The following is a 27312-nucleotide window of genomic DNA, read 5'->3' as shown; positions in this document are numbered from 1 at the left end:
AACAGTGTGTTTTATAACTCCCTGCCTGCCGCTGCCGCTGCCGCCGTTCTCTTAAAATAAAGACTTATAATATGCTAATGAGCCTCTAGGTGCTATGAGGGCGTTCCTGCAGCACCTAGAGGCTCCGTCTATTCACTCTTTGGCAGTGGCACGCCCATGTCCAGTTGATTGACGTCCGAGTTCTCCTCTTCGTCCCGTAAATCCCGCGCCTGCGCCGAATACTAAACGGGACGGCGCAGGCGTGGGATCAGGGGCGTAACGATCGCGGTGCGACAGCGACCAGGGGTGGAGGCAGGACATGGTTGGAGACGGGACATGGGTGTGGCTGGAGGCGGGGCCTAGAAGGGGGCCCTCCCTCCCTTCTGTTCGGGTTTGGCTTGAAGAAAAGGTGGCAACCCTAGAACTAACGTCTCTGTGTGAGGGAGACAGAAAGAAGCAGGTGGCAATCTATTCTTATATACTCCAGCCTCACTAGCTGATCTTAAGGATGTAGATACTCAAAGCCCTGCTTATCTATTCCTCCTAGTTATAAAGATTATACATGTTACTGGACTTAGACTTCTGGAGACATAAGATGTCTCCTTCCTGCAGCTCTGTCCCTCATGGCTCTGACTCACTGTGTTTACAAAACAAACCTTGTGCTGAATCTCTGTGTGGCTGGAGGCGGGGCCTAGAAGGGGGCCCTCCCTCCCTTCTGTTCGGGTTTGGCTTGAAGAAAAGGTGGCAACCCTAGAACTAACGTCTCTGTGTGAGGGAAACAGAAAGAAGCAGGTGGCAATCTATTCTTATATACTCCAGCCTCACTAGCTGATCTTAAGGATGTAGATACTCAAAGCCCTGCTTATCTATTCCTCCTAGTTATAAAGATTATACATGCTACTGGACTTAGACTTCTGGAGACATAAGATGTCTCCTTCCTGCAGCTCTGTCCCTCATGGCTCTGACTCACTGTGTTTACAAAACAAACCTTGTGCTGAATCTCTGTGTGGCTGGAGGCGGGGCCTAGAAGGGGGCCCTCCCTCCCTTCTGTTCGGGTTTGGCTTGAAGAAAAGGTGGCAACCCTAGAACTAACGTCTCTGTGTGAGGGAAACAGAAATAAGCAGGTGGCAATCTATTCTTATATACTCCAGCCTCACTAGCTGATCTTAAGGATGTAGATACTCAAAGCCCTGCTTATCTATTCCTCCTAGTTATAAAGATTATACATGCTACTGGACATAGACTTCTGGAGACATAAGATGTCTCCTTCCTGCAGCTCTGTCCCTCATGGCTCTGACTTACTGTGTTTACAAAACAAACCTTGTGCTGAATCTCTGGGGTTTCTGAAGCAAAGCAGCAGGGGCAAAGAGGCCAAACACACTACATCTCATCAGTATTAGCAGTTCCCAACACTAGCATATGATGCTTTTCATTGAAAGGTGCTGAATATTATATATTTTACATATATATATATATATATATATATATATATATATGTTGTGTGGCCCACAAAAAAAAGTAACCCAACTCCAAGATCTCCAAATCGAACTGCCTAATAGTAAATCTGTCTTAGTTGTCCATAGAAACCAATCAGAGCTCAGCTTTCATTTTTTCAAAGCCCTGTAGGAACTGAAAGCTGAGCTCTAAGCTCTAATTGGTTGCTATGGGCAACTAAGACTGATTTATTATTCAGTTTGATAAAAGTGGCCTATTGTGTCAGAAAGATGGTTTTCTCCCTGTAACAGTGAATAGTGATTGGGGAAGGCTATGTACGAAGCAGATAGATTAAAGAAACGCAAGAGACCTTTGCCGACAAGTACCCAGCAACAAAACCGCCAGGTAAACATTGTATTCAGAATCTGCTTGGGAAATGGCATCAAACTGGCTCTGTTGCAAACATAAAGAACCGAGGCCTCCATTGAGCAGGACGACTGAAGTTGCGCATGAAGTTCAGCAGCGGATAGCAAGAAGCCCCCAACAATCAAGTCGAAGACTGTCTCAGCAAGTTGGTGTATCACGGACGACATGTCAGCGAGTGCTCAAATCTCTCAACCTGAAACTGTACCGAATAACGTGTGCAGGAACTGAAAGTCTGACAAAGCTCAACGCATAAATTACTGGACTTGGTTGCTTACTATGATTACTGACAGACATTTGGACCCACTGCTGTACTGCATGACGGACGAAGCTTGGTTTCATTTATCAGGTCACGTAAATTCCCAGAATACGAGGTACTGGTCCGCTGAAAATCTCTATTTGACTCATGAAACGCCACTTCACAACCAGAAAATTGGCGTTTGGTGTGCAGTGTCAGGAACAAGAAATCAGCTGTTACCTGGACATCTTTGAACAGTTTTACAATCAACTAACACCAGTAGAAAAAAATGTCCTGCTTTTTCTAAAATAGGGCAACATGCCACATCTCACGGGATTCACTGCCACGGGTTTATGAATTGTTTACGGAGGAGTGAACTGTAAGCAAGGGGTTATGGCCACCATGTTTCCCAGACTCGTCCACATGCGATTTTTATCTATGGGGAAATGTAAAACTGAAATTGTACAATTCACAAACACAGCATCACAATCAGTATTAGCCAACATAATCCGACATGCCCAAATATGCATAGACATGAACGGGGACCACCATCTTGTGTGACTTGTGGGTAATTAACCGCCTCACGTCCGCCCATAGGATATAAACGTCCTATGGGTGGACGTCTATTTCTGACAGCACGTTTTAGAACGTCCTGTCAGAAATAGCAGCTGCACGCTAATCGTGCAGCTGCTGATCGGGTTGCCCGCTGTCAGTGACAGCAGGGCAACCCTTAGAGAAGGCAGGGACAGTGCCCAGGTGTCCCTGCCTTCACGATCGCTGCAGACACAGCGCTCACCGAGCGCTGTGTCTGCAGAGAAGGAAGCGCACAGCGCTTCCTGTTCCGGCCCGGCGGTCATGTGACCGCCGTGACCGGAGAGTGCAGGGGCTGTGTGAGGTCTCTCAGAGACCTCGATCAGCCCTGCTGTGAGGCTGTACAGCGCAGGATTGCTGCTGTACAGCCTCTATAGGGGTGCATTTCTTCTGTAACTGGGGCTACTATGTCAGCCCCAGTTACAGGAGAAATCAACTGTGAAAAAAAAAAGAAAAAGTGAAGCAAATGTCCCCCAGAGGTCTTGTATGACCTTATGGGGGACGAAAAGTGTAAAAAAAAATAAAAAAAATAAAGGGTTGAAAAAATAAAATAAAATAAAGTTTCACATGTAAAAAAAAAAAGTTCCCAAGTAAGGAATAAAAAAAAAAAATTAAAAATAGAAAAAATAAAATAAAATAGACATATTAGGTATCGCCGCGTCCGTAAAAACCAGCTCTAAAAAAGTATCACATGACCTAACCCCTCGGGTGAACACCGTAAAAAAAACAAAAAAAAAAACTGTCAAAACAAGCAATTTTTGTCACCTTGCATCACAAAAGGTGCAACACCAAGTGATCAAAAACGCGTATGTCCCACAAAATAGTACCAATAAAACCGTCACCTCATCCCGCAAAAAATGAGCCCCTACATAAGAAAATCTCTTAAAAAATAAAAAAACTATAGCTCTTAGAACATGGAGACACTAAAACATCATTTTTTTGGTTTCAAAAATGCTATTATTGTGTTAAAGTGAAACAAATAAAAAAAAGTATACATATTAGGTATTGAAGCGTCCGTAAAAACCAGCTCTATAAAAATATCAGATGACCTAACCCCTCGGGTGAACACCGTAAAAATAAAAAAATAAAAACTGTGTCAAAACAAGCAATTTTTGTCACCTTGCATCACAAAAGGTGCAACACCAAGTGATCAAAAATGCGTATGTCCCACAAAATAGTACCAATAAAACCGTCACCTCATCCCGCAAAAAATGAGCCCCTACATAAGAAAATCTCTCAAAAAATAAAAAAACTATAGCTCTCAGAACATGGACACATTAAAACATAATTTTTTTGTTTCAAAAATGCTATTATTGTGTAAAACTTTAATAAATGAGAAAAAGTATACATATTAGGTATCGCCACGTCCGTAACAATCTGCTCTATAAAAATGTCACTTGACTGAACCCCTCAGGTGAACGCTGTAAAAATAAATAAATAGAAACTGTGCTAAAACAACCAATTTTTTGGTCACCTTGCCCCATAAAGTGTTATAATGAATGATCAAAAAATCATATGTACCCAAAAATAGTACTAATAAAACTGGCACCTTATCCCCTAGTTTCCAAAATGGGGTCACTTCTTGGGAGTTTCTACTGTAAGGGTGCATCAGGGGGCTTCAAATGGGACATGGCATCTAAAAACCATGTGGAGTTCCTTTTCTTCTGCGCCCTGCCGTGTGCCCATACAGCAGTTTATGACCACATGTGGGGTGTTTCTGTAAACCGCAGAATCTGGGTAATAAATATTGAGTTTTGTTTGGCTGTTAACCATCGATGTGTTAAAGAAAAAAATTGATTAAAATGGAAAATCTGCCAAAAAAGTGAAATTTTAAAATTTGATCTCCATTTTCCTTTAATTCTTGTGGAACGCCTAAAGGGTTAACAAAGTTTGTAAAATCGGTTTTGAATACCTTGAGGGGTGTAGTTTCTACAATGGGGTCATTTATGGGGGTATCCACTATGTAGGCCCCACAAAGTGACTTCAGACCTGAACTGGTCCTTATAAAGTGGATTTTGGCAATTTTCTTAAAAATTTGAAGAATTCCTTCTAAACTTCTAAGCCTTCTAACGTCCTAAAAAAATAAAATGACATTTCCAAAATGATGCCAACATAAAGTAGACATATGGGGAATGTTAAATAATAAATATTTTATGAGGTATCACTTTCTGTTTTAAAAGCAGAGAAATTGAAATTTAGAAAATTGCGAATTTTTCAAATTTTTGGGTAAATTTGGGATTTTTTCATAAATAAAGGTGAAATATTTTGACTCAAATTTATGACTATCATGAAGTACAATGTGTCACGAGAAAACAATCTCTGAATGACTTGGATAAATAAAGGCGTTCCAAAGTTATTACCACATAAAGTGAGATATGTCAGTTTTGCAAAATTTGGCCTGGTCTGGAAGGGGGCAAAGGGCCCAGATGGGAAGTGGTTAAAAAAGAACAATACACTTGCTCGTTCATTTTGTCATACTATAGCTGGAGGCAGGCCACTTTTTTGTGGGGCACCCTGTAAATTTATATATAATATATGTATACATTAAATTACAGATACCCTTTAAAAAGAGATTGCATATTCATCTTAAAGGGGTTGAGCTCATGCTGCGATGCTCTCCTTTGCCCTGCGCTAAATCGCAAAGGGTAAAGGCATTTTTTGGAGATCCGGTGACATACCGGGGCTCTCCATGGGGCTGCCAGGAAGCCCGGTGATGTCACTGGCACTGATGGGTGGGATTTAGTGCTGCCCTAGCCAGTAAAACGTCTAGGACAGCACTAAAGCCCGCCCATCAGAGCCGGTGATGTAAACTTCCGCCCGGCAGTGTGTTATTGTAAACAAAAGAGCCCGTGCCCTGCGCAGGGAATGGGAGCCCATCGAAGCACGAGATGCTTCGATGCTAGCCTCAGGGGGGCTGCCTGGGTGAAAATAAGCTTATGTCTGGGTTCAGCTCTGAACCCGGACAACCCCTTTAAGGGGGTTGTTAGACAACTCATGCTCATACACCCTTTTAGAGTTTTCTGAGTTAATTTTCTGGGGTATTTTCTCTTTGCCAAAGAGGAGAGTGGTTACAAAGATTATTTCTCTCTGAGTAGGAGTTGTCCTGTCCTGAATTACACAGCCTATTAATATGAAATGATATTGTGTAATTCTTCATTTGTCCTGTGGTGGTGCTGCAGGGTAATTAAACACTTATTGCCAGGGTTCCACACAAATTTCAGGAGTTGGGGCTCCCTGCAAGGGGGCATTTTGTAATCAGTTTATTGTGAAATACCATTCTAAAAGATAGGGATTGTCTCAGTTTTTCCTGGAGAAACTACAGTTGCATTATGATATTCATAATGGACAGACATTTTCTTTTTAGACTGTCTTGATAAATGATGCCCCCTGGATTTATCAAAATTAGTTGTCCATAGCAACCAATCAGGTTGTTGCCTTCATTTTCCAAAGAGAATAATGAGATCTGGAGTCTGATTAGTACTTATTGACAGCTGCTCCACTTAGCCTTTGCTACAGTTTGAATATTTTTTTCTGCCATTAATACCTCTATGTAACTGGATGATAGGAGAAACATGCAAAGAACGATGTATAGTAGCCAAATGTTAGAGAAAAAGAGTTAGCAGAATTATCCGGCTTCGCATGAGTCTATTTCATTTGTTGTTTGTGTTTGTGTTTAAAAGACATCAACAGTGCTCCCATAACAGTGACGGGTACTCCAGTTTCCTCCCACACTCCAAAGACATAGTGATAGGGAGCTAAGATTGTGAGCTCCATTGGGGACAGTGTGATACTAATGTCTGTAAAGCGCTGCAGAATATAAAAGTGCTATATAAGTGAGTATAATAAATAAAATAAAAATAAACAGCGCCCCCATAACAGTGACATCTACAGCGTCCCCATAACTCTGACATCCACAGCGTCCCCATAACTGTGACATCCACAGTGCCCCCTTAAGGCCTCTTTTACACTAACGCGTCTCCCCTGTGGCCATGCTACAAACCGCAAATTGCGGTCTGCAATGCACGGGCTCTGACCGTGGGCCAGCCGCATGCGGATCTCGACCCCATTCACTTGAATGGGTTCCGCGATCCCTTTCTTCCGCAAAAAGATAGAACAAGTTATATCTTTTTGCGAAACGGAAACCCACAGAAGCACTCCATCGTGCTTCCGTTCCGTGGTTCCGTTACGTTCTGCACCGCATCTCCGGATTTGCGTACCCATTTAAGTGAATGGGTCTGTATTCGTGATGCGGAATGCACACGTCCAGTGTCCGTGTATTGCGGTCGTGTGAAAGAGGCCTAACAGTGACATCCACAGCGTCTCCATAACAGTGATGCGGAATGCACACGTCCGGTGTCCGTGTATTGCGGTCGTGTGAAAGAGGCCTAACAGTGACATCCACAGCGTCTCCATAACAGTGATGCGGAATGCACACGTCCTGTGTCCGTGTATTGCGGTCGTGTGAAAGAGGCCTAACAGTGACATCCACAGCGTCTCCATAACAGTGACAACCAACCTATGTAGCAAATTTGGTGCAGATTGGTCCAGTCGTTTGGCTGTGAAAAGACAGACAAGAGAAAATAAAAATTGTCTATACATATACTGTATATACACATATATATGTAGGGTATATATATATATATATATATATATATATATAGTGTATATAGTGTATATATACATATACTATACAAAAAACAATAAAGACTCCAGACATCGTTTGAGCACCTACCAGTATTGGTTGCCATGAACTGACACCAATGTTTTTATCCTCATTTTTCTGTGTGATTCGTAGTGTTCCTCTAGACATCCCATATCTCCAGTTTCCAAAGCAACCTAGTCCTAGCATTGATGTAAGACCAATGAACTTCCCTTTAGCTATGCAACTGATAGCTCCCAATGCTAATAAAGCCAGTTATTTTCTCTCGTGAGATGGTATCAGTCCAGAATGTGTTTTATTAGGAGGCTGACACACCAACTGTTGAGGCACTTTACACAGTTTGATTATTTAGCCCCCAGAAAAAATAACTTGCCATGAAATGATATTTATATAATTGAGCTTGTGTAGAACTGTTTGATTAGCTTAAGCCCCATAGTGAGTTAGTGTGAATCAAATGTTCAGATAAGAGATAATTAAGAACTTCAGTTCTTATCTCTTCTCTCCACTCCATACTTTAATTTATGAGGTTACGAAAGAAGCAGTGGCGTACATAGAGACGCAAGGGCCCCAAAGCAAGGATCAAACCAGGCCCCCCACACAGGACAGAAGGGTATCTGCCTAAACCTTTTTGAATGACCCTTGGGTCATTTTTCCACTACCTCATTTGCTAAAAGTAGTTTAGAGGGTAGAGTCCTGACCAAGTTTTCACCTCCAGTAGAAGAGGTGATAAACCCAACGAAGACTGGGCCCCCTCTTGCCCTGGCCCCCATAGTCTGCTGCTATGGTAGCTATGTCCCTGGAAAGAAGTATGGTAACACAACACCAAGTCTTCCACTAAGGAACAGCCTTTATTTTACCTACTACACCTGAGTCTGGAAGTGCTAGTGGTGCACCTTCTCCTGACTGATGAATCACAATGACAAATCTACACAGTTCTGACATATTGACTTCCCTATATTGAATTCCATATTTGCAATTTTCAAAATTTTAATTTCTCTGCTTTTAAAACAGATAGTGATATCTTCTAAAATAATTATTACTTTACATTTCCCATATGTCTACTTCATGTTTGGATAATTTTGTAAATGACATTTTCTTTTTTTGGAACGTTAGAAGGCTTAGAAGTTTAGAAGCAAATCTTGAAATTTTTCTGAAAATTTCCAAAACCCACTTTTTAAGGACCAGTTCAGGTCTAAAGTCACTTTCTGAGGCTTACATAATAGAAACCACCCATAAATGGCTCCATTTTCGAAACTATACCCCTCAAGGTATTCAAAACTGATTTTGCAAACTTTGGTGTTCCACAAGAATTAAAGGAAAATGTAGATGAAATTTCAGAATTTCACTTTTTTGGCAGATTTTAAATTTAAATCCATTTTTCCCATAACAAAGCATGGGTTAACAGCCAAATAAAACTCAATATTTATTACCCTAATTCTGTAGTTTACAGAAAAACCCCATATGTGGTCATAGACTGCTGTACGGTCACACGGCAGGGCGCAGAAGGAAAGGAACGCCATATGGTTTTTGGAAGGCACATTTCACTGGGATAATTTTAAGTTGCCATATCACATTTGAAGACTCCCTGATGCACCTCTAGAGTAGAAACTTCAAAAAAATTACCCCATTTTGGAAACTCTGGGATAAGGTGGCAGTTTTGTTGGTACTATTTTAGGGTACATATAATTTTTGGTTGCTCTATATTGCACTCGAGATACCTAATATGTCTGCTTTTTTATTGTATTTTTTACATTTAACACAATAAAAGCATTTTTGAAACTAAAATAATCATGTTTTAGTGTCTCCATAGTCTGAGAGCCATAGTTTTTTTTACTTTTTGGGTGATTGTTTTGGTAGGGGCTCATGCTTTTTTGGGATGAGGTGACAGTTAAATTGGTAATATTTTGGAGGGCATACGCCTTTTGATCGCTTGGTGTTGCACTTTTAGTGATGTAAGGTGACAAAAAATTTGTTTTTTAGCACAGTTTGTATTTTATTTGTTTGACGGTTTTCACCTGAGGGGTTAGGTCATGTGATATTTTTATAGAGCCGGTCGATAAGGACGTGGCAATACCTAACATGTCTACTTTTCTATTTTTCCCTATTTTAATTTTTTTTTAAACTTTAAGGCCTCCTGCACACGACCGTTGTGTGCACCCGTGGCCGTTGTGCCGTTTTCCGTTTTTTTTCGCGGACCCATTGACTTTCAATGGGTCCGTGGAAAAATCGGAAAATGCACCGTTTTGCAGCCGCATCCGTGATCCGTGTTTCCTGGCCGTGAAAAAAATATGACCTGTCCTATTTTTTTCACGGCCAACGGTTCACGGACCCATTCAAGTCAATGGGTCCGTGAAAAATCACGGATGCACACAAGATTGTCATCCGTGTCCGTGATCCGTGTCCGTGATCCGTGTCCGTTTTTTCCTATCATTTCAATGGCAAACTTGACTTCGATTTTTTTTTCATTTTTCATGTCTGTGGATCCTCCAAAAATCAAGGAAGACCCACGGACGAAAAAACGGTCACGGATCACGGACCAACGGAACCCCATTTTGCGGACCGTGAAAAAATACTGTCGTGTGCAGGAGGCCTAAGGAAAAAGGACAGTTTTTTTTAACTTTCATTTTTGTCCCACTCTGGGACTTCAACTTTTGGGTGTCTGATCCCATTTACAATGCATTACAATACTTCTGTATTGTAATTCATTGCCTGTAAGTGTATTACACACTGTAATACATTTACAGCCTGCTTCCTGTGAGATCTAGGGGGCTTGATCTCACAGGCTGTCATGGAAGGCAGCCACGATGCCTAAGGAAGACATCGGGCTGCCTTCCCTGCCATCGGGTCCCCGTCACACCAGCACGGGGACCCTATGGCCACCCCGCACCCGGCAGGATACCGCATGTGTCGCAGTCAGTGCAAGGGTTAATGCGCCGACATCAGTGTTTTCACCGATGCCAGCGTATGCAGCAGGGACCCGGCTGTCAGTGACTGTCGGGTCCGTGCCACTGATCAGGCGGGGGCGCAGCTCCTGCACCCACCCGATCACCATGCAGTACATGTATGTCACTTGTCCTTAAGTCACAGCCAGATATGACGTACATGTACGTCATGGGTCCTTAAGGGGTTGATGTTACACACTCAGATTTGGTCACTATCACTAGTGGGGTACCACAGGGGTTGGTATTGGGCCCTATTCTCTTCAATATATTTATTAATGATCTTTCAGAAGGCTTGCACAGTAAAATATACATTTTTTGCAGATGACACTAAACTGTGTAAATTAATAAACACAGAAGAGGACAGTATACTACTACAGATTGATCTGGATAGATTGGAGGCTTGGGCAGAGAAGTGGCAGATGAGGGTTAACACTGACAAATGTGAGGCTATGCACATGGAAAAGGAATTTTAGTGGACAGCAAACTAAACTGTAGGAAAACCCAGTGTCAGGCAGCTGCTGCCAAGGCAAATTTGATTATGTGGTGCATCAAAGGGGGCATAAATGCCCGTGATGAGAATATATTCCTGCCACTTTACAAATCACTAGTCACACATGGAATACTGGGGCACATTTACTATTGTGATCACACCCAGAATTTGTTAAATGTGCTAAAATGTGTGGTGCATGATGTTGCATCAAGTTTTAGACCTATTTATCAAGCAAATGTGCCAAACAGAATTGTGCCTAGCTATCCTCTTTTAGTTTTCTTTCATGGCAAGGGGGGTTTGGCTAGCAAAAAGTGGCATGGCTTATGGTTCAAATTTTGGGGCACAATAAGCCAAACACGGCTGGTGTAAATCTTGAAAAAAATGACTAACCACACACTGTCCCTGATTCACAAAATAGGGCTTTTGCAACTGTTTGCTTTTTTTTTACACCACTCACTCCAGTTTTGTAATATGCAGGGGAAAGTGGTAGTGGTTAGCTATGTTAATTAATTTCACTCCAGATTTATCACTACGACTTTTTTAAAAAGTTGCAAAAAAAGTAGCAATCTCACTCAAGGAGGAGGGTGGAGTAAGAAAACTGGAGTAGCTTCTCTAGACAGAAGTGTTAGGTTTAAGGACAAGCCAAATTTATCAAACAACCTGTGACATTTAATAAATGTGGCAAAAAGTACTCCAACACAGAATCATGCAAAACTGACTTCAAATATTATCCTCATGATAAATTTCCCCCACCAATTTCCCTCCTGCCTAAGTTTCCACTGTGTATATTTTAGACAATTACTGTAGTAAATCTTGTGTACAGTTTTGGGCTTAGGTTCACGAGAAAGTAATGCAACTGAATACCTACCCTTGAACCTCAAGCTCTACAATATCTGCAGCACCCAGAATAATAATCAAAATTGTGGTTATTTAACTTTGAAAATAGATGACGACTCCCATGGTCTACATAATTTATACCCAGGACTGTAACATTAAGAAGCAATCATTCTCTACCTCTAGAGAGAAGGTTTCTACATTGAGATAATGCAGCTGACTGTCGGAGCAAGTTGCTATGGTGAATTCAGTGGCAGAATTTTTGGCTTTATTAACAATATTGCATGTTACGTACAAGAACAACAGTAAAAAAAAATTCAATTTGTACAATAATACTTTACCCTTCTCAATCTCCTCAACCTTAGGGCTCATACACACGAACATATTTTCTTTCTGCTTCTGTTCTGGTTTTTTTGCAGGCCGTATGCGGAACCATTCACTTCAATAGGTCCGCAAAAACAACAGAAGTTACTCCGTGTGCATTCCGTTTCCGTATGTCCGTATTTCCGGTCCGCAAAAAAGTAGTGCATGTCCTAATATTGTCGGCCAATCATGGTCCGAGGCACTATTCAAGTCAATGGGTCCGCAAAAAATACAGAACGCACACGGAACACATCCGTATGTCATCCGTATTTCATCCGTATTTTGCGGATCCATACTGTAGAAATGCTATGCCCAGCCCATATTGCTCAGGTGTTTGGTGATTAATAAGTTACTACGGATCGCATACGGAAACCATACTGATATGTTTTGTGGAATAACTGAACGGAAGAGGACTTAAATTAGAAAAAAAAAAACTCAGATACGGAACAACGGATCCGTAAATAATGGACCGCAAAACAACAACGGTCGTGTACATATGCCCTTGAGCTCAATCTGGAGATGAAAAACAATAGTTTGACCCTATTCTACACTGAACAAAAATATAAACACAACACTTTCGGTTTTGCTCCCATTTTGCATGAGTTGAACTCAAAGATCTAAAACATTTTCTACATACACAAAAGACCCATTACTCTCAAATATTGTTCACAGCTCTGTCTACATCTGTGTTAGTGAGCACTTCTCCTTTGCCGAGATAATCCATCCCACCTCACAGGTGTGGCATATCAAGGTGTTGATTAGACAGCATGAATATTGCACAGATGTGCCTCAAGTGCAACACATCTCCATCGCATAGAGTTGATCAGGTTGTTGATTGTGGCCTGTGGAATGTTGGTCCACTCCTCTTCAATAGCTGTGCGAAGTTGCAGAATATTGGCAGGAACTGGAACACGCTGACGTATACGCCGATCCAGAGCATCCCAAACATGCTCAATGGGTGACATGTCCGGTGAGTATGCTGGCCATGCAAGAACTGGGATGTTTTCAGCTTCCAGGAATTGTGTACAGATCCTTGCAATACGGGGCCGTGCATTATCATGCTGCAACATGAGGTGATGGTCAGGGATGAATGGCACAACAATGGGCCTCAGGATCTCGTCACGGTATCTCTGTGCATTCAAAATGCCATCAATAAAATGCACCTGTGTTCGTTGTCCATACAGTAACATATGCCTGCCCATACAATAACCACGACGGGCCACCATGCGGTCAGGAAACCGCACACCAACACGATGCCACATATTCTGTCTGCCATCTGCCCTGAACAGTGAAAACCGGGACTCATTCGTGAACAGAACGCCTCTCCAAAGTGCCAGCCGCCATCGAATGTGAGCATTTGCCCACTCAAGTTGGTTACGACGACGAACTGTAGTCAGGTCCAGACCCCGATGAGGATGACGAGCATGCAGATGAGCTGGTTTCTGACAGTTTGGGCAGAAATTCTTTGGTTATGCACAGTGGCGTCGCTACAGGGGGGAAAGGGGGGGCAATTGCCCCCCCGGGTGCCCGCCCTGCTGAATCGCTATTTCTAATAGTAATTGTTCGCTGCAGCTGCTGCTGCGCCGGCACTACTGACCTCAGTGTCAGTGATTAAAGTTAAAGTGTACACACACAGATACATACAGACAGTCGTCTACTCTAGAATGAGAGTCACAGATGGGGGCGGCATTCGGACCCAGCGGACTCGCAGGCAGAGCGTGCAGGGCGGGCGCAGCCGCAGAGACGAGTTGATGACTTGACGTCACGGTCGTCAACAAGTAAAGCTGCGCTGCTGCGTGCCTTCCCGGTTCCCGCCCGCGCGAACAGACTTTGCAAACTGCTGTGCTGCCAAGTGCCACTAGTGAGTGAGTAGTGTGAGTGATAGACTAACTGAGTGCCTTCAATGTTCTCTCTGCTCCTGGACCTGTCTTGCGTGCTGCGTCACTCTGCTAGGCTAGCTACTAGTGACTTCTTCTTCTTAGACTGTGTTGTGAGCCAGCGGCTGTCTGAGCCTCAGGCCCTCAGCCTGGCCCTCACCTCACCTGGCTGTCTTCTACAGGTGCCCACTGTCTAGGGCTAGACGGCCTAGCCCCAGCTTGGACTGTCAGGAGAGGAGGAGGACAGCAGGACTGGAGAGTGGAGACAGGAGTGGACTCAGACTCAGTCGACTGTGGCTGCTGTGGCATTGCAACCTCTCAACTCTGCCTGGCCCTATAGAAAAGAAAAAGTAAGAATAAAAAGTAAAAAAAAAAGTATGTACCCTTATACCCCCACTACCTCGCCTTATGGCCTGCCCTGAGCCGTCCCTCCTGCATGGTTTGTGCCCAGCCCCTCCTCAACCTGTCCCTGATACGGTTACCCCTATAACTTAGGGTATCATGGTACATTATACAGGGGTAATATAACTAAGGACCCCTGTATAATGTCCCCACTCCCCTGATAGCACTGAGTCCTCCTCAGTTATATTACCCTTGTATAATGTACCCTGATGATACCCCTTAGTTATAATATTACCCATAATGTCCCCTGACTGATACCCCTCAGTTATATAACTGAGGGTAATCAGGGTACATTATACAGGGGGTAATATAACCAAGGGGTGTCAGGGTACATTATACAGGGGGTAATATAACTTATATTACCACCGTTCCACCGTATAATGCCTGATAGGCCTCCTGAGTTATATTACCCTTGTATAATTATGTACCCGGATACCCCTTCATTATATGATCTCGGCGGGGTCATATAACTAAGGGGTATCAGGGTACATTATTATACATGGGTAATATAACTCAGGAGCCCTATCGGGCATTATACGGTGGTAATATAGCTTACATTACCCCGTATAATGTCCCATGATAGCCCTCCTCAGTTATATTACCCTTGTATAATTATGTACCCGGATACCCCTTCATTATATGATCTCGGCGGGGTCATATAACTAAGGGGTATCAGGGTACATTATTATACAGGGGTAATATAACTCAGGAGGCCTATCAGGCATTATACGGTGGTAATATAGCTTACATTACCCCTGTATAATGTCCCATGATAGCCCTCCTCAGTTATATTACCCTTGTATAATGTACCCTGATACCCCTCAGTTATATTACCCCTGTGTAATGTACCCTGATATCCCTTAGTTATATAATATAATTAAGGGGTATCAGGGTGCATTATACAAGGGTAACATAACTGAGGAGTGCTATCCTATCAGGGACGTAATACAGGGGTAATGTAAGCTATATTACCCCTTTATAATGTCTGATAGCCCTCCTCAGTTATATTACACCCAATGTACCCTGATACCCCTTAATTATAATACCCCGGCGCCAGGGGCGTAGCTGCAGGGGAAGCGGCTGCTTTAGTATTTTTCAGTAGTATGATTAGCTGGTGAAAATTATTAGTGCCACCCCATTTTTGACTGTATCTTCTGTGCCCCCCCTATATATTGATCCTAGAGTCGCCACTGGTTATGCAAACCGATTGTTGCTGCAGCTGTCCGGGTGGCTGGTCTCAGACGATCATGGAGGTGAACATGCTGGATGTGGAGGTCCTGGGCTGGTGTGGTTACACGTGGTCTGCGGTTGTGAGGCAAGTTGGATGTACTGCCAAATTCTCTGAAACTCCTTTGGAGACGGCTTATGGTAGAGAAATGATCATTCATTGCATGGGCAACAGCTCTGGTAGACATTCCTGCAGTCAGCATGCCAATTGCATGCTCCCTCAAACGTTGCGACATCTGTGGCATTGTGCTGTGTGATCAAACTGCACATTTCAGAGTGGCCTTTTATTGTGGGAAGTCTAAGGCACACCTGGGCAATATTCATGCTGTCTAATCAGCACCTTGATATGCCACACCTGTGAGGTGGGATGGATTATCTCGGTAAAGGAGAAATCCTCACTAACACAGATTGAGACAGATTTGTGAACAATATTTGAGAGTAATGGGTCTTTTGTGTATGTAGAAAATGTTTCAGATCTTTGAGTTCAGCTCATGCAAAATGGGAGCAAAACCAAAAGTGTTGTGTTTATATTTTTGTTCAGTGTAGTTCGATCCCACATTTATTTCTGATCCCTTTTCCCAAGGATTGCAGTAGGATTGCTAGCTACATAGTTTATTATGCTTAACAAACTTCAATTATTATTGCAAATCTATTTAGAGATCTCTGGAGCTGCCAGGTTGACTCAGCTTCTGGCATTAAATAGTAACTTTTCACCCCTGGAGGGTTTTTCATTTTTGTGCTTTCATTTTTCATTTCCTGCCTTTCCAGGGAGATAACTTTTTTTATTTTTCTGTTCGAGGGCTTGTTTTCTGAGGGACAAGTTATATTTTCTAATGACACCATTTAATACTGCATATAATGTAGTGGGGAGCTGGAAAAAATTCCAAATGGAAATTCCAAATTATATTGCATATACAGTAATGTAGTGGGGAGCTGGAAAAAAATCCAAATGGGGTGGAATTGGAAAAAAACAAAACTATTCCTCCCCAGTTTTATGGGTTTTATTTTCATGGCATTCCCTATGTAGTAAAAAATTACCTGTTACTTTCATTCTCTGGGACAGTACAATCACGGGGATGCCACATTTGTATAGTTTTGGGTATTACGGTAATACTGAAAAAAATAAAAACTTTGAAAAAAATGAATTTCTACTTTTCATTGCCATATTATGACCCCCATAACTTTTCTGCAGTTATGTGTACGGAACGGTTTGCAAGCAGATTTTTTGTCTGGCAATCTATCCTTTTCATTGATACCATTTTGGAGTGTGTATGACTTTTTGATCACTTTATATTCAATTTTTTTGTTCAAGGTGAAACGAGCAGAAAATGGTGAATCGGGCCGTTTTGACTTTTTTTCTATTTCGCTGTTTGCCGCATGGAATAAATATTTTTATAATTTAATAGTACAGGCATTTTCACATGCAGCAATTCCAATTATGTTTATTTTTTAATGTTTAGCTATTTTTATTTTGTTTTTGGGGAAAAGGGGTGATTTGAATTTCTATATTTAAAATTTTCTTTAAAAAAAACTATTTTTTTTTGCATTTTTTTATAGTTCTAATAATATTAGTGTCTATTAGGGTCCATTCACACGTCCGCAATTCTGTTCCGCATTTTGTGGAACGGAATTGCAGACCCATTCATTTCTATGGGGCCGCATGATGTATTTCTGTTCCCGAAAAAATATAAAACCTGCCCTATTCTTGTCCGCAATTGCGGACAAGAATAGGAATATTCTATTAGTGCCGGCGATGTGCGGTCCGCAAAATGCGGAACGCACATTGCCGGTGTCCGTGTTTTGCGGATCCGTGGAGGTGTGAATGAACCCTAAGACTTAGACCTCTTGCACACTAATGTATTTTCATTCCGTGTCCGTTCTGTTTTTTTGCAGACCATATATGGTATTCATTTCAATGGGTCAGCAAAAAAAACGGAAGGTACTCTGTGTGCATTCTGTTTTTGTATTTCCATATATCTGTTCTGCTAAAAGATAGAACTTGTCCTATTATTATCCGCATAATGGACAAGGATAGTACTGCTCTATTAGGGGCCAGCTGTTCCGTTCCGCAAAATACGTAATGGACACGGACGTCATCCGTATCTTTTGCAGATCAGTTTTTTTTCGGACCACAAAATACATATGGTCGTGTGCAAGAGGCCTTACAATATGTTCCTATGGAGTCCTGCCACCGGTAGCATTTCCATAGGAACCTATGTGTGGCAACTTCAGATCATTCGGGAGGAGTGAGGCTGCTGTGCAGACTATCTGGCTCCCCTGATCCCCGTAGGTGTAGAAGGTGCACGCCCATGGTTCCAGGTTTTTGCACTCCCAGATGCTGTGGTCACATTTGACCATGGCATCTGAGGGGTTAAATGTGTGCAATATACATTATTGTTGATTGTTTATATCAGCCCCAGGCGATTGCTGTTTAAAACAGCAGGCACTCAGTGGCTATGGTGTCCATGCGCCATCTTTAAAGACCCACATGTATGGTGCTGGGGGGGAAGTGGTTAAAATGTCTCTCCCGACTCTCTCTACACTGAGAACACTTTCCAAAATATAGACCTTAAATAACTTAGGTTATGTTTATAAGTGTAGTATACCAATCCTTTTAATTTGGTTGCTCCAAAATGGCTATTATTCCTAACATCTCCACATCCATGTGAAATGTCTGTCCAGCATAGAGCACCTTAAGATTTTATACCTGACCTGATCCTTTTGTATATTTTTTGTACAACAGTAAAATCAACTTATTATGAGTCTTATGACACCTTCATCCAGGATTCCAGTCATCAGGCGCACCAAACCTGATGACTAGATGAAGGAACCATGGTGAGGTAACCTGTATGAAAGTGAAGCTGACCTGGTGATCACCTGATTGGGGTGGGTCTGGTTTCTCCACCCTTACAATTATCAGGGGAACAGGACCCACATTCTGTATAATCATCATGAATGTCTGTAAATATATTGCATGTCTATATGAAACAACCCTGTTAAAGGGATTGTTCCACAAAATGTAAACATTTTTACTCACATTTTGGAGGATTTTCTTTCCTTTCTGAGGGTGGGTAGCAGCTCGTCAAGCACCTACATCTCCCAGGATACACTGCAATTAGTTCTTGTTTACCCCTTTCTTTCTTGCATAAAAAATAATCACCAACATATAGTCCCAGAAGTACATATGCAATGCCCCCACAATTTCCATCTCCACTATCTAGAGAGAGATATAGCTATATTGTTCTATGAATTTACAAGTAGGGAGGAATCTGTCTGGGCTTCATTACGTCCTTCTCTCTGAGATGTCTATGCTGGCGCTCAGAGGAGGAAGGGAGCAGGGAATCTACTGAGCATGTTAGTAACTTCTAAATGCAGGAGAAGGTAGAAAAGGAGGATAAATAGAAGGGGGCACTACCGGAGAGGAAAAGTTATGTACATAAAAAAAAAAAAAAAAATTGTTGGTGACATGTACCGTATATTGCAAAGACACTTCATTTGAAATATCCTATTCATTGCATAGTAATACTTTTCATGGGATAACCCCTTTGAGAATCTTTAATGAAAAGAACACAATGTATAAATGGGAATTTGCTAAATCTATATTTACTAAGATTGCCATCAATTCACCTCTGTTCACCAGTAGAGAGTGAACAGAGGTGAATGTAACTAGTGTACATAGGTTTATGTGAAAGCTGGGTGAAACCTCTATGGACTCCGTAATGTCTACCATTAGTGCTAGAATGCATGAAATGACTGAAAGGGGTCTTAAGAGACTTCATACATGAAGATAACTCAAGAACTTTTTTCTGATATTTTTTGAACTTTAGGTTAAACTTAAAATGCTTTAATGGTTTGTGCATGTACTAGATAGTTGTAGCCTGTAGGGCCAATCACTAGAAGACTATTACACATTTTTAACATTTCATCGGTTCCCATAGCTGATATGAATGAGTCTGACAATAGTTCTTTAAAGGGTTTTCCATGTAATTATAAAGTGACAAGATATAAAAGATCCAAGACAAGCGTGAAAGTAACAGGCAGCTCAACTCCCATATATTATTCATACTGATGTTACTTGCAGTAACGTGGAGAAACCGTGAGATTTCTTCTACCCCTCATATATTAGCCACTCATAGATCTTCAAAGCTAGTTATGTTACATATGTAATAATGAGTATTTATATGTCTTCCATGAATTCCATATAAATGCCACAAAAGAGCCTGATATAGCAAGCAATGGATGTGTACTTGTATATTAGTGGATTCATATATTACACAGAGCAGAGTGGGTATAATATGGGTGACTGGAGAGGTATAGTGAGCTTTTTGTAATGGGGATTAATGCAATCAGAGTGGTTATCATGATCATGAAAAATTTGATATTGGTTTCCATTGCGTTGCCACTGGAATTATTGTTAGATATTGCATTATGGTCATATTTGGTTTGGCATATTGACGGACACATTGTATTTCTATGGGTCGATTATGACTGTGGCTTGAAACTTCTTGACACCATTACAAAATCTGCAACATGTCCCTCTATCACCTGCCATTTATGGTGGTCCGGGACTTACTAATTGAGGTCAAGACAAGTGAATGGGGGCAGTGCTGCAGTAACCATGCATGGCCACCACACAGTGGATGGAGCTATGTATTTTTTAGTGCCTGTATCTAGACCCAAAGTCGGTATGCAGCTCATTGGTAGGGGTGCCAGTAGTTGGACTCCTTTTAATCTGACATTGATGAGCTATCCTGAGGATTAATCATCAGTAATCAATGTCCCAGAAAACCTCTTTAGGAACTCTTAAAATGGTTCTCTGCTTTGAACAATCCCTTTTTTATTGAATGGGTCCCTTGCTAGCTAAGCACAGGTTAGTCCACTTGTCTGCCAGCAAGTATCTACACTACGGTGCAACCCCAGGACAAACAATCTCCTGCAAAATGCCCATTGAGAGAAGCTCTTTGTAGATGTAGTGGCTAATAGACGAGTCCAGATTGAAGGAGTATCCTTCATTAAGCTCAAACCCCAATAGAGTATTAGAAAATATATTTTCTGACTCAATAACACCTTTAAACAACCCTTTTGTAACTTTAATAACTAGTCAATAATACAGCATATATAAGTAAAATTAGTGCAGGGTCTGACCTCTTGGACCTCCTCAGTTATGGTGAATGTGGTGCCTCAAATCCTGGTTCTCAGCCAGAGAACTGGACAAGCATGCTCCATCCTTCTTCTTTAGGAATCCTGGAAATATTTGCTGCATCAAACAAACCCATTTATTGTTTACCGTATATGCCATCAGACAATCTGGAATTCTGACAGACACCATTAAAATCAATGAGATTTGTCAGAAAGTGTCAAAAAGGTGCCCATTTAGAGTGATCATGACCTTGTTATGAAGACCCTGTAATGTGAACAGAGCCTAAAAGTATGACATTGCTATTTTTGTTTGGTTGACTTAAATTATGTCTTGTGGCCAGCTTTACTGATCTTTTCATAGCAGACATTGTAAGGGATTGTTGCAATATTGTTGCCAATTGTAGAGAAGTTGATGCATATAAAAACATTTCCAATTCATGTATTTAACCATTTACCATTTAAGCATGTTCTGAATTACATATCAGCAGGAGATTAAACACACATTACTTTAAAAGTGTGGACGTCTAGATATAGAATATTGGCAGATTCTCAGAGAATCTTGTTTTGTACGTTACAAGCATATGGTCCCCGTACGGGTGACGGCAAATTATCTGCTAACATAATTAGCATGGATATTTTTGAAAGAGATGTGCAGAAGTTGCTAATTGGATTGTGTGGATATAATTAATTTAATTTCATACGATATAACTCCATATAAATTTTGCTGACCTTTTCTGAATTTTACAGAAGCCAGAAACTGCATCCACGTGTCATACACTATATAAATAAAGTAAACTATTGAGACACACTTCTTAATTACTGAATTACGGTATTTCAATCAGCCCCATTGCCACAAGTGTATAAGATCCAGCACCTGGTCATGCAGCCTGTCTTTATAAACATTTGTAAAAGATTTGGTTGTTCTAAAGAGGACATTGAACTCCAGCATGATACTGTAATAGGATGCCTCTGTGGTAACCAGTCAGTTTGTGAAATTTATTCCCTCCTTGATATTTCACCATCAAATGTGAGTGGTATTATTGTAAAATGGATGCGTTTACGAACCACAGCAACTCAGCCGCAAAGTGGCAAGACCAGGTAAAGTTATAGTGGGGTGTCCAAGTGCTGAGGTGTATAGTGCATAAGAGTTACCAATGGTCTGCTTTTGCCCCCAATATGCCCCCAATTATAGGTGTGGGACCTGAATCTACCTCTAGAACAGAGTCTGCAAAGTGAAGAGTGGTCTTTGCATATGTGGCCACCCTTCATTTATTTCTATGGGACTGCCGAAAATAGTATTTGCTCAGCTTTTTCCGTAGAAGAAAATGGAGTGGTGGCCACGCTTATGCAGTGTGCTTCCCATTCATTTCTATAAGACTTCATAAAATAGCTGAGCATGCTGGGATCTGCAACTATCCTAGCAAAATACCCCCAATGTATGAGACGGGCCAACCTCTTTAATAACTGCAGAGTGTCAAACCTCCCCTGGCATTAACATCAGCACAAAAACTGTGCACCAGGAGTTTCATGGCAGGGGGTTCCATGACCAAGCAACTTCATGCAAGCCTTATATCACCAGGCATCGGATGGAGTGGTGTAAAGCATGCTGCCACTGGAGCAGCGGGAACGTGTTCTGCGGAGTGATGAATAATGCTTCTCTGTCTGGCAGTCTGAAGGATAAGTCTGGATTTGGCAAATGCCAGGATAATGTTACTTGCCTAACTACATTTTGCCAACTGTAAAGTTTGGCGGAGGAGGGATAATGCTATGGGGTTGTTTTTCAGAGGCTGGCCTACGCCCCTTAGCTCCAGTGAAGGGAAATCTTTTTACTTCATCATGCTAAGACAATTTTATGATTCCAACTTTGTGGGAACTGTTTGGGGAAGACCCTTTTGTGTTTTAACATGACTGTGCACCAGAACACAAAGCAAGGTCCATAAAGGCATGGTTGGGTGACTTTAATGTGGAAGAACCACATAGAGTCCTGACTTCAACCCCTTCAAAAGTCTGTGAGATGAACTAGAACGGAGATTTGCGATCCAGACCCTCTCATCCAGCATTATCTGACCTGACAAATGATCTTCCAGGTGAATGGGCAGAATTCTAACTCAGATACTCCCCTGTACATGGGCGGACATACTGCCTGTGCAGCTTGTTTAGCTTTCCACTGCCAGCAGAGGTGTTTATTTTTTTATTTTATCATATTTTTCCCTCCCTTCCTCTGCTAACAAGGTAACCTGGGCACCTTGGGGTGGAGGTTGGGAGGAGGCGCAGATTGAGAGGCGGGCATGATTAGCACTTACTGCTGCCCGTTTGTGTCTACACTCCATAGCTGAAGGACCTGGATGACATCATAGTCATGTGATCTTTTCAACACTGGAAGTGATGGTAGGACCTATGATGAGGTCACCATCATGTGACCAGTGCAGAAAAAGGCAGCACTGAGCAGTGGAGAACTGTGATGCCATGGAATGAATGTAAGTGCCAGAGAAATGCTGGGAGATGTGGTTCTCCCCTGTTATACCTCCTCCCTGCTTAGTGGGAAGTGCAGTGCATCTTATAAAGAGAATACTAGTGAGCGCTTCCATTATGGAAGTGCTCACTAGTGTGCAGGAGGAGGGGGAGAAAAGCGCTGTGAGTGCTGCACAGTACTTACCCCTCCTCCTGCTCGCTCTTCGCGGGGCCTGCGCTGCTGTGCCCTGGCCACCTGCAGCGTCAGGACATACACAGCGTACTCTGACCTGACACTGCAGGAGGTCAGGTGACATCAGCGTGGGCCCTGGGAAGAGATGAGAGCTGGGAAGACAGCCTGACCGGAAGAGGAGCGGCAGAGCAGGAGAGGTAAGTTTGCTTATTTATTTTATAGTCTGATCTGAGGTCTGATTGGGGGTCTGAAGGGTCTGATTAGGGTCCTGATTGGGGGTTTGATTAGGGATCTGAAGGGTCTGAACGGTCTGATTTGGGGCCTGAAGGGTCTGATTGGGGGCCTGAAGGGTCTGATTGGGGGCTTGAAGGGTCTGGTTGAGGTCTGAAGGGTCTGACTGGGGGTCTAGAGAGGTCTAATGGGGGTCTGGAGATGTAATGGGGGTCTGATTGGGGGTCTGTAGGTCTAATGGGGGTCCGATTGGGGCTTTAGAGGTCTAATAGTGGTCTGACTGGGGGTATGGAGGTCTAATGGGGGTACGATTGGGCGTCTAGAGGTCTAATCGGGGTCTGATTGGGTGTCTGGAGGTCTAATGGGGGTCTGATTGGGGGTCTGGAGGTCTAATAGGGGTCTTATATGGAGGTCTGGAGGTCTAATGGGGGTCTTATATGGAGGTATGGAGGTTTAACGGGGGTCTTATCTGAGGTCTTATATTGGAGCGGGGTCTGACATGTAGGTCTAATGGAGGTTTGATATGGGGTCTGACAGAGGTCTAAATGAGGTCTGGTCTGAGATGTGGGGGGGTCTCATCTGGGGTTTGATATGGGAGTCTGATCTGAAAGGTAAGGGGGTATTTTTTGTACTGGCACACTATCTATGTGGTGCCAGTATTTTCAGGGGGACTGTTTCTGCCGTATAGTTTTGGGGGGGGGGGGGGGAAGGGGGTCAGGATAGAGTGTTGAGAAGGTGAGGATGATGGAAAAGTAGGAAAGTAAGATGTCTGTTTGTTAAACTCTGCAGAGACAAGACGCGGCTAAAAAAAAATCATCATGGCGGTCTAGTCTGAAAGGAGAAGATGAAGAAAGAGAATATCTACATCAGAGGAGACATCACTGGATGTAAGAGGTACATATGTGGCGCTGTATTACCCTGTATGTTCTGTAGCACTGTATGTAATGTCTTTAAAGGGGTTGTCCGCTATTTTTTCGCTGCCTTCTCTGCTCTGTTTACCTGCTCACCACTGCAATTTTAATGGCGAGCAGGTGAACAGAGCAGAGAAAGCAGCTCTCATATGAGCGTATCCCTCTCTTAAAAAAGCTGATCGGTGGGGGTGCCGGGAGATGCGAAACAGCAGGTCTGGAGGGAATGGGTTAGGTTGAGAATTTGGCATGGGGAGGGGGGGGAATGTTTAAATTTTTGCCTCAGGCAGCAGAAAGGCTAGGTGCACCACTTCCCCTTGTCATAAAGCACTGAGTTAAGGTGGGGAAGAAGTGCCTTATAGATTATAAGATGTGCCCTATAGGGGGTCTTATTAGTACTGAGGGCACTGTAGGGAGCCTTATTACCACTGGAGATACTATTTGGGGATGGCTTTTGCCTTGCAGTGAGCCTGGTGATGTCACTGGCACTAATGGACATGCTTTAGCGCTGCCTTAGCCTGTAAAATGGCTAGTGTAGCGCTAAAGCCACCCATCAGTGCCAGTCTGTGTTGGCCCCATGTTCATATATGCCCATATTATTGAGAAACAAATGAATATTTGAATATATGCAAATGATCGGGAGCTTTACCTTTACACCTAGAGGCTCTGCTGTCTCTGCAACTGCTGCTCCCTGTCTACTTTGACAGGGCCTGGCAGTGAAAATGTCATCACACCTGGCCATGTTAAAGTGCAGAGGGCGCGGCAGTTACAGAGAGAGCGGAGCCTCTAGGAGTAATGGTAACAACCCTGTGGCTCCTAAAGGCTCATTTGCATATTTTAAAACATAAAACATAAACATATTATTTTTATTCATAATTAGCAATGTGGGCATGTATGAACATGGGGCTAACACAGATGTCTTCAGCTGCCACGTGCACACGTAACAGGTCAGCCCTTTAATTGTCCAAGTGTATGATGGAGTCCGAAGGGATAGCTGAAGGCCTAGGGAGCATTTTACCATCAGCTATTTAAGGCTACTTTCAAACTAGTGTTTTTGCTGGGTTCATCAAAAACGCTTACATTACTGATAATACAACCATCTGCATCCGTTATGAATGGATCCAGTTGTATTATCTTTAACAGCAATGACGGATCTGTCATGAACTCCATTGAAAGTCAATGGGGGACGGATCCGTTTTCTATTGTGTCAGATTGTGTCCCCATTGACTTGCATTGTGGGTCATGATGGATCCATCTTGCTCCTCATCCCAGGACGGAAAGCAAACCGCAGCATTCTGCGATTTGCTCTCCGGTATGATAACGGAACGGATGCATTTTGGAGCATTCCGTTCTGTTCAGTTACGTTTTGTCCTCATTGACAATGAATTGGGACAAAACAGAAGCATTTTTTTCTGGTATTGAGACCCTATGATGGATCTCAATACCAGAAAATATTAACGCTAGTGTGAAAGTAGCCTAAAAAGTACGGACTTCATTGGGGGGAGGAAGCTGGCACTAAAGTGTCTAGGGCAGCATAAAATCTAAATAAGGACCTGGCTCCACAGCAGCAGCAGGATGTAGTGAATAAGCTGTGCTCCTCCTCCTACACAGACCAGCAGAACAATGTGTGACACTACATTGTGCTACTGCTGTGGAGTGCCAACGGATGAGGAACGTGAGGAACTAGGTGAGTATATATTTTTTACTTCCTGTGAAGGGGGCACATATCTGGGCATAACTACTGTTAAGGGGGCACATATATGGGCATGACTGCTGTGAGGAGGCACATATCTGGACATAGCTACTATGTAACATAGTAACATAGTATATAAGGCCAAAAAAAGACATTTGTCCATCCAGTTCGGCCTGTTATCCTGCAAGCTGATCCAGAGGAAGGCAAAAAAACCCCTGTGAGGTAGAAGCCAATTTTCCCCACTTAAGGGGGGAAATTTTTTTTCCCGACTCCAATCAGGCAATCAGATAACTCCCTGGTTCAACGACCCCTCTCTAGTAGCTATAGCCTGTAATATTATTACACTCCAGAAATACGTCCAGGCCCCTCTTGAATTCCTTTATTGTACTCACCATCACCACCTCCTCAGGCAGGGAGTTCCATAGTCTCACTGCTCTTACCGTAAAGAATCCTCTTCTATGTTTGTGTACAAACCTTCTTTCCTCCAGATGCAGAGGATGTCCCCTCGTCACAGTTACAGTCCTGGGGATAAATAGATGTACTGGCACAAAGGGGGAATAATTACTATGTAGGGGCTTTAAGGGGACTGAGTGTGTATAGTTATGCTTTGGGTAGAGTTAGAGGCAAGGTCTAGTATGAAAAAAATATATATATACATACCGTAAACTTATTCAGGAGATGTTTTTATTTGCACATATATGTTTATATTTGTATGTGTGGTTTGGGGGTGGGGGGCCCAGCTACATCCTTTGCACAGGGTTCCTCTGCTGTCTGTGTCCGCCCCTGCTCCTGTAGAAAGCCTTCCCAGAAGAGTGGAAGATGTTTTATCTGAAAAGGAGGGACCAACTCCATAATAATGCCTATGGCTTTAAAACGGGATGTCATAAACACTCCTGTACTGTTGGTGTAATGTGTAGGTGTCCTAATACTTTTGTCCATATAGGTATGTCCACTAGATGGCAGCATTGTAATATTTTTAGAAGGAAGTCTTTCATTACCCAGTTTTTAGTTTTTTTGTGCAGAATTAATGGTTGTAACACAGAAAACCATCCATTTTTTCCAGCACCCTGAAATAAATACTTGAATTAATTTACAAATACATTATTTGCCATAAAAGGCAATTTAGAACACCATGTTACTGCTTTGACTCATAATTTAGAGTAGAAAATAAATGCAATTACAGCAAGAGTATTGTGTATACAGTGTGCAGATTTCCAATGTACTTGGTGAACATGGA

At 42.5% G+C, this 27312-nt stretch overlaps 1 protein-coding gene across 1 annotated transcript in view; it reads left to right on the top strand.

Annotated features, from left to right (window-relative positions):
• Positions 1–27312, top strand: part of LOC121009265 (protocadherin-10-like) — a 140355-nt gene that overhangs the window by 55773 nt on the left and 57270 nt on the right. The gene's annotated exons all lie outside the window — the stretch shown is intronic.

The sequence above is a fragment of the Bufo bufo genome, chromosome 1 (assembly GCF_905171765.1).
Source record: "Bufo bufo chromosome 1, aBufBuf1.1, whole genome shotgun sequence".
Classification (NCBI taxonomy): domain Eukaryota; kingdom Metazoa; phylum Chordata; class Amphibia; order Anura; family Bufonidae; genus Bufo; species Bufo bufo.
The sequence above is the reverse complement of the archived record's forward strand: the minus strand, read 5'-3'. Positions and strand labels throughout refer to the sequence as shown.